The 14,976-nt window shown below is 31.6% G+C and overlaps 1 protein-coding gene across 1 annotated transcript in view; it reads left to right on the forward strand.

Moving 5' to 3' along the window:
• The window catches only part of LOC129231563 (uncharacterized), a 115,857-nt gene that overhangs the window by 27,646 nt on the left and 73,235 nt on the right, over positions 1–14,976 (forward strand). The gene's annotated exons all lie outside the window — the stretch shown is intronic.

The following is a 14,976-nucleotide window of genomic DNA, read 5'->3' on the forward strand; positions in this document are numbered from 1 at the left end:
TCAAGCAGAGAGCAACTTGCAGACAACGATAGGCCAAATTAAGTTTTCAATGAGTGTTCTAGGTTAAAATAAGATGGGCAACAGGGAAAAAAATCTCATTGCTCTTCTTTAAAACTGAGTTTTTTTTTAACATTTAATTTGAAAGACGAGATGCATAGCTACCATTGCTTAAGTCCTAAAACTTCTAAATCAAAGATGTACACGGAATTTCCATTGAAAACATTGAAAAAAAGCCCATAGTTGGACTCTTTTACAGTACGTTTCCAAATTATGAACGTATAGCGTATCACTTAGCTTAGATTATTTGTACGGAGTCGTAATAATCGATTGAAAAAAAAAACATAACAGCTCATGGATAACGATAATTAATAAATAAATAAATATAATTAAAAAATGCGCTTGCTACACCCGAGCATAACCCTAACTTAACTTTAAAAACTTAAGCTATGTATCATATATGTTGGTATTATTGATGTTGCGTTTGCTGTTGGTGTTTCAATTAGGATATTCAGTAAAATAATAATAATAATTATTATTATTATTCTTTTTAAATAAACAACATCTAAAAAAAACAATTTTAGTCTACAATTTATTCATTAGACTAAATTATCAATTATTTTGTTGGATTACACTCTGAAATCACTAAAAAAAAGGTTCCGATGAAGTTTTAGTTTAATTCATCTTTGAACTATCAATATTATATTGCTTCTGAAATTATCAGGATATTTTTTCTCGGTTTAAAACGAACTGTTTAATGAAAGTCAATAAACATGCTTAGACTATAAAATTTCAATGACGACACAAAGTAGCAAAGAATCACGACATGAAGCAATTTTCTTCCATCTGAGCTAACGAAACACAAATAGAAAAACATTATTTCAAGACCTGTAATTTCCGGGGAAAAGCTGAGGCACTTGCGTGTTTAAAATTTTACCTTTTAGAAATCTTGGAGCGTTGCAATATTGTACGGTAAAAAATAAATAAATATATAAATAAAAAAATAATAATCTGTGCTGAACTGCTTTTTTTATTAAAAAGCAATATATTTATATTTTCTCCAAAAAATGTGGAATTAATTCGGCAGGAATAATATTATTAGCTATGCATTTTGATATGCATGTCTCATGTTATAAATCTGAATAAATTACTTAACCATAGTAATCACGAAAAATGAAAAAATACGCAGTTTAAATGCAATGTTTAAGTTCGTATCATCGACCCTTAAACATGCTATTTGGAAGTAAATAATTTTTAGCGGTAAAATATATTTAAAGATTTTTTTTTTTTTTTTTTTTTTTTTTTTTTTTTTTTTTACGGAGAATGATTTACGGAGAAAGTGAACGTAAGCCTGATGGATGATCTGCAGTTAATTTTTTATCACTATTGAGTTAGATTTTTAGGTGCGATATTTTTTGAGGACGTCGATGTTAAGTGTTATTCAAGATAAAATACATATATACATTCCCAACCTTTTTTTTCGTACAACGGACTAACGGTATTAAAATCTTAATACATGGTGATTGTAATTGAAGTGTAGATTTTAAAACACTCTAATTAAAAAGCACTGGCCAAAAAGACTTGATGTTTCACCGGAATTTTCATGAAGTAACGATAAAATTGTTTGGAGAAAGAAAAAAGGCAGTTCCAAAATGGACCAACAGACGACGCAGACAGTGTTGGGAACTACTGTAGTGCAGTATGATAATTACTAAGAACTGACAGGCTCACCACATTCATACAATCAGCACAGATAACCTGTTATCTGGAATGAACATGTCGTTTTGAGTTTCCAATTACCAGTTAGTAACGGAGCAAGGCGAAGAGCATATCGAACAACTAATATGTTACGCATTATAATAATATACTTGCTTCACACTAATAAATTGCTCGTGAACGCTTTGAATCTATTGTATATTTTTTAGTCTAGAATCCCAATAGCCCTCATTGAGTTTTCTAAAATTGTTACCATATAAGAAGAGTATACGTTGTAACTAAAACGTGAAAATAAGAATTTCTACCTCTTTCACCTGAACTAATCGGGGTTGCCAGGGTTTGAAAGTTGCCTAAAAATGAGTAATTTACCCTCATCGAGTTTCCAAAAATCGTTAGCGTAAATAAAGAATAAAAGATGGAAATAAAACGCGAAGCTAAGGTTGTCTACCTTTTTCGGCTCCCTAATCAGGGTTGTCAGGGGATAAAAGGTTTTCAATGACGGATATAATTAACCTCTCATCGAGGTCCCGGCAATTGTTGTCATAATGAAAAGTAAAAGCTATAAAGAAAACATTAAAGTAAGGTTGCATACCTTTTTCCGGTCCCTAACCAGGGTTGTCAGATGCTAAAAAGTGTCTAAAAAATCAGTAATTTAACCTCATCCAGTTTCGACATACGTTATATAAAAAAATGTAGTTAAAAATATATTACAAAAACGATGGTATAGGATTTCCTAAGTAAAAGTGCTCCAACCATAGGGTTACCGCTATTCAAAATTTCAATATTGAAACTTGAAAAGTTTGAAACGGAGATTACATATTTTATTTACTTAGGTTAGTTGTTTACTTAGAACAACGATATCCTTCCTGAAATTAAGAGCTGGATTACTGCAGAAAATAAAGCCTTATTTTATTCAAAGCATTCCTTAAGTTTAGAGTTTTAAATCTGAAAAGAAAATTATATTTTAACAAGACTCTCTTATGCCCCGTTTTTACACTTCATAGACTTGGATTCTCACTATGAGGGTGGAAATACTGTTGGGTACCTTTAAGCGAATAGTCCTAAGAAGTGTCTTTGGAGGAATTTGAAAAAGTTGAGTCTGGCGTAGAAGACGCAATTTTGAGCTGTACGATTTTTTCAAGCACCCAGTTTGTTGTCCAAACTATTAAGATTAACCGTCTAAATTAGTTGGGCCACTTTATCTACCTTCACATTAGCAGCATTCTAAAGAGATTTTTTATGACCAAACCATATTGCACTAGAAAAAGTGGAAGACCAACCATGCGTTAGGTGAATGCTGTGGAAAAGAGTTGTATTGTCCTTAAAAAATAAGAACTGGAAGAGCTTAGTTGCAAATGGAGGAGGCTGGAAACGGCTGAGTCATATATATGGCCTTTGACCCTAGAGTAGATTGTAGTCAAATGAATTGCAGTGATGAAACGTTTACAATTAAAACGTACAATTATCCAATCCGAAAGAAATCGACCAAAAAGTGATAAAGAAACATCTTAAGGATAATATTTATCTTTTTCAAAAGAGCAATAATAAGTAAAATGAGCTGATATTTGCCTCACTAAATATTTCCCCACCTCTAGTGTGTCTCAAATCGACGTAAAAGAGCATTTTACAGGGATAAATTTTCTCAAGTTTTAGAAAGTTTAAGAAAAAAAAAAATCGCCAAGTTTGCCGTCAACTAGGTAATAAGTCGCTAAGTCATGTCGTCAAAATTTGGCGACCAAGAGCTTGGCGACATATTGCCAAGTGTTCGCAAAATTATAACATCACTCGAGTTTACATTGAAATTAACACTCATTTTCCCCTAAAGAGGTGTAAAAGGCCCCTTTTGGAACATCCGAATGCAACCAAAAGGGGAGGTGCAAAACTAAACCCCACTAGGTGTCTACATATCAAATTTCAAATTTCTACGGCATACCGTTTTTGAGTTATGCGAGATACGTACATACATACATACATCACGTAAAAACTCGTGGTAATTAACTCGGAGATCCTCAAAATGGATGCTTCGGACGTCCATACGTTCTTAGATGGACGTGCGATCCCCTCCCCCTCCCTCAGGCCGAAAAAATAACTCAACAGTGATTCGGGAGGGGGGGAGTAGAGATGAAAAAAGCCGGAAAAAACGGGAAAATTTTGAAAAAAAACTTTTTTTCGAAGGGGTTTATTTCCGCTCCGGAAAATTGAAAAATTGAATTTTTTGAGCTTTCTAGGAAGTTTTATTACAATCTTTCAGGAAAACGTGATAAAATTAGAAATTTATCTTAGTTCAATTCTGATGCTATTTCCTTCTCCCTTCACCCCGTCCTTGTATGTTAAAATACTGTCTAACTTTGATAATGCAAGTTATTGTACGATAATATAATTTGCATATAGATAAAAAAACATTTAATACTTTTGGCACATTTTTTTTTTCACCAAATTATCTCAATAATATAAATTAAGGGAACGTTAGAGTTGAGAGTATATTTATTTAGATTGGGCTGGGCAATGTCGGAATTTCTACATCGTAATGAATCGCCAACTTTACATCGCGATGTTACTTATAGGAGTTTGGTATTAAAAACTTCATAAATATTTAATTTTACATTATATATTCAAGAGAAAAAAATATAAATTACGCCCGATACTACTAACAGATTCTAACATCAGCAAGATAAAGTTAATTGAAAAGAAAAAAAAACAGCGTTGAAAGTGCTAGATAGCAAAAAGACATGTGTTTTTAGACAACAATGAACCTATTTTTCAATGCAAAAAGATGAGAGCTCATGGAAACAGTCTCATCTGCTTGCATTTAAAAAGGGGTTCCTCGAAAAACCTAAATACGTGTGTTTTGGTGAATGATTATAAGATAAACTTTGTTCATCAATAAAAAATTCTTTAAAAAATTGCATTTCCTGCAAGTTTCGAGAAAAATGGAGGTCTTAGTTTGCTAATGATACTTCCACACAGAGAACTTCCACACACTGAACTATCTTTAGCGAAACCAATATCCTTAGTGAAGAATTTATTTTCCTTCATGAAACAAACAAGCATAACTTAATCACAAAACTATGTTTCTGCTGACTCTGTAGATCAAATGTATAACTGCCGCACTAAGCACATAAGTGGAATCTGTAGTTGAACTCAAACAAATATATTTGATTAGATGTCTTCTTTTTTTTTCAGTTCTTTTAAAAAAATAGTTCAGATCAAATGACCCTAAAATATTTTATTTATTAAGTAAAATACAAAACAGTGAACAACTTGGTTACAACAACTCAATTTTGTTCAAAATTGAAGGTATGACTAATTTTACTACTGTGTTTAGTACGACCGTGTAGTTAACTGAAACTCCAGTTTAAGTTTTGGTTCAGCTTTAAAAACCATTACGCAGTTTTGGTTTGGGGTTTCCGTTGGAAATATAAAGGAAAACCAATTTAGTTTTGATTTGGTCTTAGAGTGGATTGGAAAAAAATCAAAACTCAATAGCTTTTATTTTAAACAGTAATGTTTCATTGCAAGGAAGGGAAAGCATACGTATTTATATTTTAAACAAGATCAATCATATTTGAAAGTCAATAATTATTGTTATTATTTCAAGTGTTGAGGGCATTTTAAAACAGAGAATGTAATTGTTACGATTAGACACACCTTACCCAATACTATTGGTTGAACGACGATTTGAATTATTTCTGGTGATTGACCAAGAAAGCTCTCAGTTTTAAAACAAAAAGGCTTTTTTCTCTAATTAAACTTACCTTTATGTGTATTTCTGTCAAGCAGAAAAATATATGTGGATTGCATATGTTTTTTAATGCTTAACCCTGTATATGTTCCAAGAAAAACAGAGCTATTAAGAGAGAGAGGGAGAAACCCAAATTTTATTCACAAAAAATCAATTTTTCCATCTTTTCCAATTTTTGCAGAAAAAACCCGGAAAAAACGATTTTTTTTTCACCGCTTCAAAATTTCCGGAAATTTTACATCTCTGTTTGGGGATGATCAAAATGAAAATTTAGACCGATATTTAAGTGAAATTTGTTTCGCAAATACAAAGCTTCCTTTTTTTACGTAAAAGGAAGTAAAAAGAACACTGTCTATCCAAGTAAAACATGCATTAATATTTAATTAAAGTGAATGAATTTGATGAGCTACACCGCAATGAATCACATGACTTGCTACCTACTTAACACAAAAAGAAAAGATGTTTAGAAGCGTAAGACGTTGGTCAATGTAACCGCAATAACAATTGGACCAAAAGACTCTCCTCCCCCTCCCCAAAATGAACAATCTTAATTACAATGCGCATTAAGATTGGAATAAAATGAAAATCCCCTTCCCCCCTATTTAAAGGAGCTCATACAACAAATCAAAAAGATGCAAAACATCTAATTTTAGAAAAAAATGCTTCGATTGGCACGCTGTCCTCTTGTAAACTAATTTTGCGACAAATTTCATAAACATAGAAGGGACGGACTATTCGCTTAGTTTGTCACACACACACACACACACACACATCCACATCAAGATCCAAACTTTATGTGTTATTATAAGTAAAGTTATCCACAAATCCCTAGATTTTTAAACCCTAACAGAATTTAAAAACATTTTATTTAAATTACGTAAATCCGTGAAACTCGTTTCTCTAAGAACTTCATTTGTTTCCCTTGGGTATTTTAAGAAAATAATCTTTGTGAGCTTTGAAGTGCATCAAGTGATTTGTTAAGTTTAAATAGAATGAACAGTCCTCATCGTAAAGTAAAGATTTTTTTTAGTTTCCCTTTTTCAAACTTGGAGTAATTACAACAGAAATTCTAATATGTACATCACACACACACAGGCGCATACGATGTTGTAAAAAAAAAAGTACACAAGAAATGGTCTTCTTGTCTCTCATACATTCAGAGGAAAATAATTAAAAATATTTTTCCATTCGATTGCAATTACGTTCTCCAATATATTTTTTTAAATGCGTTGAGTAAAGGAATTTTGCAAATACTGTTACAGAAGAAATATTATTTTGCTTTATTTATCTATTGTTTTAGGACATGCAACGATGATGGCCTTAATGAATGTGTTTTAAGCACACTTGAAAATACTATGCAATCAAAGATACTATCTAAGTCTTTTTAAAACGTGGGTTATTTGTTTTGAACGCTTTACCGTTATTTGAAATTGAGCCCTTTTACTTTCAAGTTCAATCTACCGAACATAGAGGGGTCATAGAATCTGATTCTGGTAAATATTAGTTCAAAGAGGCGTAAAGTAAGAAAGAAATCTTTTTTATTGCTTCAGAACAGCGAGGAAAATTTGCCGCGATGGAAAACAAGATTTCTCGCTCTTTTGAAAAAAAAAAAAAAAATCCTAGCACGTTTCAGAGGTCTTACGATTTCGTCGTGCTATCTCGTTTAATATTTTACGGATGGTTTTTCTATTTTGTAAAAGGTGCGTGCATATTACTTCGAAATCTATTCCGTACGCTTTACTATTTCATATTTCTATGAAGTGGCAAAATAAAGCTTATTCTGCAAGGGCTAAAATTGCGAAATTACAATTTTAGAAACTTTTATGCAATCCTCATCCATTATGCTTGCATTGTCAAAATGCCAAAAAAAAAAAAAAAAAAAAAAAAACTTCAACCCACTTAATGGAAATCGGAAACACATAGCAGGGATCTGAACCCTCATACATATATAATAGCCAAAATCACTGATCGAGTAACGCTTTGGTAATTTAGTTTTAAAAAGGTAGTGGTCTCATGACTTTTATTCAAATTTAGTAGCTTTGAAATACTTGTATTTAATAGTGAAAATGTGACTTACGTTAGTCTGGCTCAGAGTAATATAGATATTTATTGTAACACTTCAAATTTGACGGCCAGTTCCCCTGATAAAAAACAATTAGTTCCTGTAATACCATGGCGGTTTGTTTTCTAGTCTTAAAATAAAGATTTCTAATTATATTAGTTACAAACATTGAACATAAATTAATTCAAAAAAATCAATATTAATTATAATTGCTTCTTACTAAATATTTCTAAATGAATATCCGTATTTTAGTAGCCATCCAGTTTTTTTTTTTTTTTTTTTTTTTTTTGTCATTAACTTCGAAAATGAATTTTAGTATAAAATGTAAAGTTAAATATGATGCCGTGACAATCCTTTGTAAACAATCAATCCTCAACTCGCTCATTAGGTAATACATTTCATCACATTTTTGTATTTCCTGAGAACTATATTTAAAAAAAGAGAGAAAGAGAGAGAGAAAAAGAATGATTTTGCTGTTTACTCAATCTGATTGGCTATCCTAGGTTTTAATTTAGAAGAGTTGCTATTGACAAGTCGTGTGCATTAGGCGATTCACTGGTCTAAAAGCAGTGATACTCTGAGTATAATGTGAGAAGTTTTCGGCCAGACACAGATACGGCGCGGCGTACTAGTCACCAAAAAAATATGTATGTATAGTATTGAACTCGACATGATGGCTTGGATTGCAGTATAGTGCAATACGTAATTTTATTAATTGTAGAGTCTCGAGAAACAATTCAAGTTTCGAAATTAACTATTTAATTGTTTTTAAATGTTCATTCACAAATTTTGATACAAAATAGTAACTTTTGTAAATTTGCATGACGCTTATACGCTCAACATTCATTTAAAAAACGATCCAATTTACTTACATAACGTGCCATTGACATAAAAACTTGTTTTAGTTACCAAAATAAAAACAAAAAGTAATTTATCCACCAAAGAATTAACTTGCGTTCTGTTTGTTATGACCTCATGTTGTTTTCATTTGAAAAGAGTGAGCTTATTGTTAACTAATACGATTTTTTTGAAAGACTTCTGTTAAGTCTTTCCTTTGACGACGTAGTCGAAATCTTAATTATTCATAAAGATTTAATTAGAAATATTTAAAGGCTTTCTAATGGAGTTTGAATAAACGAGTGATCCATGTGGGAAAACACGTTAAACTCTATTTGTGTCTGTGAATAATTAATAAATGCATGACTTTTTTATTTTGGAATTTTACCTCTACCTAAGCGCGTCAAAAGTTCTTTCCCTTTATTTTGCATCCATGGGCAGTGTCTTAACCAGGTATGTCTAATCCACCTTTAACTTAAAACATGGATTGCGCAGATATCTTCTGCAGTCCCTTCTATTCTTTTACTCAACCTGCACTTTTTAAAGAATATTTAAACATGTCTCAATATCTAATTTACAACATTTCCAATGTTTCCGGTAAAGCTTTTAAAATTTGTTGAATCTAACAACACTTCCGATTTGTTTATTACTCAAAATCGTCATTTATCTGGCTCAAATTTCGGATTTTCACAAGGCTCTTTATTCATGAAGACATATTTAAAATACTGGTATTATCAAAAACTAAAAAAAAAAAGTCGGATGACATTGTTTTAGGAATGCAATTCATTCGTATATTAGAAACTTTTCATTTTTTGACAGTAAAGTTATTGTTCTAAATCTCCCTGGCTTTAAGTGCACTACAAAGGATTTCAAAGTTATATTGTCACAATTTGTAGGTTACAAGGAAGTTTTTTTTGTGCAGTTAAATATTTATGCGTTAGATAACTGTTGTGTAAATGAATCAAATACAATAAAAACTCAGTGTTTCCGCTGGCTTTAATATATCTTCTCTAATATGTCTTCACGGGCTGTCAACATACAAAATTTTTTTTAATGTGCATTATTTTAAGGCATTTAATAATCTTCAGTTAAGTAGTTTCTGTTGTTAAATACATCAAAATATAAAAATGATGCAGTAACTTGCCAATTTTTAAACTCGTTTATTTGAATCTGTACTACAAAATATATAAAAGAACCTATTTAAACTCAAACTAACGGTCTGCTTTTCTTTAAATTGAAAATAATTTTTTTTTTTTAGCGTTGAGTACAAATTCTTACTCGTTGTACAAATGTGTTCACTATTTTTCCTCTTTACATGTAATTTATATTAAGGACACTAACTCCATTACCCGGCGTTGCATGGTCTACCTCGAAAATAAACGTTGCCTCAAGTGACGCATGCTCAACAATCAGGCTTATAAAAAAGAAAATAAATAATAGAGTAAAAAATCCAGTCAATGTGTAGAAAGAACTACTTCATGACTAAAAATTTAAATTTAGACATCTTTGTATTTTTTTTTTTAGTTCCAATTATTCTACAAATTAATAGGCGTAAACATTACAATTCATGGATTTTTTTGGAAAAAAAAACCCTTTGGCGGTTCACCCCTCCTTCATAAGTAGGCGAATGTAATAAATGGTGGAACTACAATCACTTAAAACGTATATATATTATTGGGACACTCTGTACAATATTTTTTTATAAAAGTAATATCATTAATAAAGCTAATATGTGTAATTAGTTATTTAACTGTCAAAATGAGTTAAACAAAATTCAGAAACCAAATTTAAACAGTATGCACGACAAATAATCTTTAGCTGTAGTAAATATTTTCGTATATGTTTTTAAAAATCATTTTTATTTATTTTTTATAAACTAATACACATATCAGATAAATTTCGTATTTTAAACTTTCATCAGAAAGAAACGCATGTATTGCCTTGCTGATTTTTGAAAGAAGTTTCCTGCAGCGATCGGGAATCAATCAAACCTACCATTCGAAATCGGAAAATGAGCTTATGAGTGCAAAAGAAGATTAATGCATATGAAGTACGCTCAAAATATGCAGATAGACTCTTCTGTAAAACGTTACAGCTCTTCCTTTAGCATTTTTTTTAGAATTGCAAGAGTAGCACGACTTTACATTTTTAAATGACAATTTCAATTAGCTTCAATGATGTTGCGCTCATTGGACATTACAAGGCTCGAAGAAGTAGTCAATAAAACTGTGGTGTGAAACTTTTTGCCGAGGATTTTATCCCTTGGCGTTCTGAATTGGACGCAAGAAAAACAGAATATTACCTTAACTTAGCCCTGTGTGAGGTACATAACTTTGCCGAACCGCACAAGTTGATGTTTAATACTGCAAGGTCTGGTTACATTTTAGACATGTTTAACTTCCAACCACCTATTTTAATTATGAAGGGCAGTCAATTAACTTGCATAAAATGTCAAAATCAGGGTTACGCTCTGGACCGGAACATATTAAGTAGCAGACGCATAGAGAAGCAAATGGATAAAGCCAGAAAAAAGAGTTTATATCCGTAAAGATATTTTCGGTCGAGACTAGGTTGCATATGCCGACACCCTGAGAGCAAGGTACAACACACTGATCAGACCTATCTCGAAAAATGGTTTTCCAATTTAAAGTTGTGCATGTGAAGCCAACTACAACAACTTTGAGCGAATGCAGGTTACCGCAGCAAGAATTATTACTAGCCTGAAGCTATTGTATTGCTTAAGAATGATTTGATACCTCTATCTATAAGAAAAAGTTATTGTCTGGCAAATTACTACAATAAGCTATTTAGTTGTACTAGTTAGCATAAACCTTCGGCCCTTCTACATTCTTGGCAGAGAAGTAAGTGTTTAAAGAAACACAAGCCGTTTTTCTTGGCTAATGAGATGGGTCTATTTTTAGACATTAATTCATTTCAGGACATACAAACAGGCGTACCTGAATTTATAGGCAGGTGGCTGTTCAAACCATACATAATATTCAACTTTCGGCTGTTAAAATGTACACTGATGGTAGCAAGGGTGACGGCGGTGTTTCTGAAAGTGGTGTGCATATTGATACACCTTATAGTACAATTAATCTAAAAATTAGAAATAATTACAGCTGATCTGTATTTAACCCCGAACTAATAGCTATATTACATTTTTTAGACGCAACCACAGATTTTGACTTCGAGGACATTTCGATTTTCAGGGACAGCCTCTATGCAGCGCCTTTCTGAATGGATAACTTTTGGAGATTTGAAAAGCCAATATATAAAGTATATATATACTCGTGGTTCTGCTATCTGATAGACCCTCTATAAACTTTCAATATAATGTTGTTTTGATCGGAAATTATTGAGCCGATTACCTGGCCAAGACTTCCTCTAAATACACCTCGAATGATAGAAGTATTTAAACGTTTTCGGCAATCTCCTCGATCAAAATGATAGAGTTGTATGAAATTCGGCAGGTTCCACCTTATCCTTAATAGTATTTTGGTCGAATATTTTGAAGGTCTCACCAGCTTAACATCCCTATGAGACGATAAACCACTTATGCATTTTAACCTCTTACGCATTTTAAATGGACTCATCAAATACCTTGCTTTCCAAAAGGGGGAAACAGTTTCCACAGTATCATTGGTGCAGGGCCGATCAGGTTTTCCCCATCAATCATGTACTCAAAACCTTAAACTTCACAGTTCTTTATATAATAAGATACGCGAATTTATTTCTGAACTTTTTGGAGATTTTTGGTCTCACGGAGATGGCGTAGCAAAACTACACCATCTGGCAACAACAAGAGCAGCTCAAGTGAACTTTAAACTTCTATTCCAGCCCAGCAATAAATAAGTCATACTCTTCCGAGATCGTTAAAACTCTATGAGATATGTATACATACTTAAACATAGATTCATCTCTGTTATGTCTCTAAATTTATCAGTTAATATGTATCAATTTAAACAGTTTAAGGAACATATTTCATAAAATATATTTATTTCCACCATCTTATTTATCAAACTGCATCTATATGAGTATGAATATCTATTTATTTATCTAGCATCTTTAAAATATGGAAAAAAAAATCCTTAAGTAGAAGTGATAGATAATAGGAATTACATCCCCCCCCCCCAAAAAAAAAACGGATTCGCGAGATATTACTGCAAGAATCCTGATAAACGTCATGTTAGTAGTGACGCCATAATGATAAAAACACTAAAGTTTCTTCTAGAAGTCTTCTAGAATGTAACTCTTGTTTAGGATTAAAAAAAAAGTAACAAAATAAATAACAGTAGAATGCAGATTTTCAACTATGTTTCCGAAAAACTAGAAATGGCTTGAGCTTAATATATCTAGAAATTTAAGAATGAGGATATAACTTCTTATTGGATTAGTAGGGAGATATCGGTAACATCTCGATTTAAATTATCATTTCAAAAACTTGTAAGCATTAGAGGAATCGGTTTGTTTGCAAATATTTTTTCTCTAACGTTTAAATTTGTTTTCTACAATCAGGCTAAACAAATATTTTACTGCCGCATTATGTTTAGGTGCTGTTAGAATGCGATGGACAAATCACATAAAATCATTTTTTCTGATTAATATAACATAAAACAAGAGCTTTGAGGTGCACAACGTCGGAAAAAATTACACATGTATGATAAATGTAATGTTTCTAGGCTTCATTATTTATTATACATGCGATACTACACCGAATTACATACATTTTTGCATTTTGCGCGTACCAAAAACAGTTTTTTTTTAAATATTCTTAAAGATTTTCATAAAATTACTGTTTTACTTCTGCACAGCAGTTTGACTACTAAAAGTTCCCCTATACACTTTCACTATCACTCAATCCAATTTTTAGTGGAGGTTTTAGCTTAAAAGTTTTGAATTAAATCCTAAATTTTAATTCGTATTCTTTCGAACCTATTGTCAAATTATTTCAGTTCATTACCTTCTTTTAATCGAAAGGGATAACTGGTTCTACATAAAACTGAAAAGATAAAACTGAAAAAGGAATAAAAGAGAATTTCCAAAAACCATACTATCATTAAAAACAAAAATTTATGCAAAAATATATGGGATTTTGAATTGTTGTCCTTTATTAGCATACTCCAAAATTCATGGAGATAGTATTATAATAATAACCCCCATTTACTTTTCCCTTGCTTCTATGAACTTCTAATTGCGCTGTCAGTCTTGTCAATGAAAGAATAATGCTTTTTTCTTATCTCATTCTTATCTGCATTCTCAAGTCTATATGCATCATTTTTTCCTCATTACGTACGAAATAATTAAGGTTAGGAGGGACGGTTTTCAATTATTTTTAACTCCGAATGTGGAATCAATTTTTTGCATCTATTTTCTTTTTTAATTTTAAGTTAAATTAATGTCTGAATTATATGACTGTCAATTTCTAAATATTTCTTCTGAAAAACTTATTTCTGGTCATAATTATGACTGAAATAAAAAGAGAGATTTTTACAAAACTGGGGTGATTATGAAGTAATCAGAACTCCTGTTTCATTAAAATTCTTCTAAAAGGCAAATTTGCTTTGTGTAGGGTTTATTAATTTACTCTATTCTTCGTATGTATTTTTTAGAAACAGAAAATGTTGATATTCGTAAATTCATTAAACAAATTGTTGCGGGAAAAATTTATGTCTACTCATGTGCAAAGTATTTTTTAATTTTTTACTGTAATTTATTTCTTAATCCGCAGTATAATTTACTTAACGTGCTATAAAAGAATACTACTGGCATTTTACTATAATTGTAGCGATTTCTTTCCTCATTTCAAATCTGGAAAAATCAATTTTAGTATAAGAACATTCTTTTATAAAACTAATGCCAGTAGCCTTTAACTAGACAAAAGAAAATATACTGATAAGTTTTGAAGGAAAAATTCATAGATTAATATTTGAAGGATTGTTACTAAACATTTGTGGTATATATTTGTTTCAGAACAAGTCAAAGAAAGCAGAATGACTCAAAATATTGTAACGGATTCGGTGCGACTTCCACTTTCTTGAAATGAAGACACAGTTCTTGATAAAAACACAGGAGATTTATTTACACTATATACAGGAAAGATCTTCAACAACTGCTAAATTATTCATCAGCAATTAAGCAATTATCACACAACACCGTAAACTCACCGTTTACACACGTATTTACTTCCAAATACGAAAACAACACAGCGAAATGCCTCGCTATAAACAGAGCAAAAATGCACTCAGTTCGAAAATCTCAATCGAAACTAACTGTTTATCTATCGCTAACGGCTTAAATACACCGAAAAGAATTTTCTCAAATATTCCACACGCTTCTCGAAATGCGTTGTCCGTTATCAACTTTTATCAATGAACAAAAAGGGAATAGGGGTCGTATATTTTAGCCATATGAAAAAGGGGTTGTATATTCATTACGGGAAACTATTTACAGGTTACGTTCCTACAATAATTACTATTTACAGAATTTGTAACATTGCCCCCTTCCTAAGGACTGCACGTCCCGGGCAGTACAATCCCCAGAAAGGGTGCCAAACTTCTATAACAAGTTTACAAATATACACATTAATTAATAACTAACAGATACAAAAAGCACAATAATA

Source organism: Uloborus diversus, chromosome 10, assembly GCF_026930045.1.
Source record: "Uloborus diversus isolate 005 chromosome 10, Udiv.v.3.1, whole genome shotgun sequence".
Taxonomy (NCBI): Eukaryota; Metazoa; Arthropoda; class Arachnida; order Araneae; family Uloboridae; genus Uloborus; species Uloborus diversus.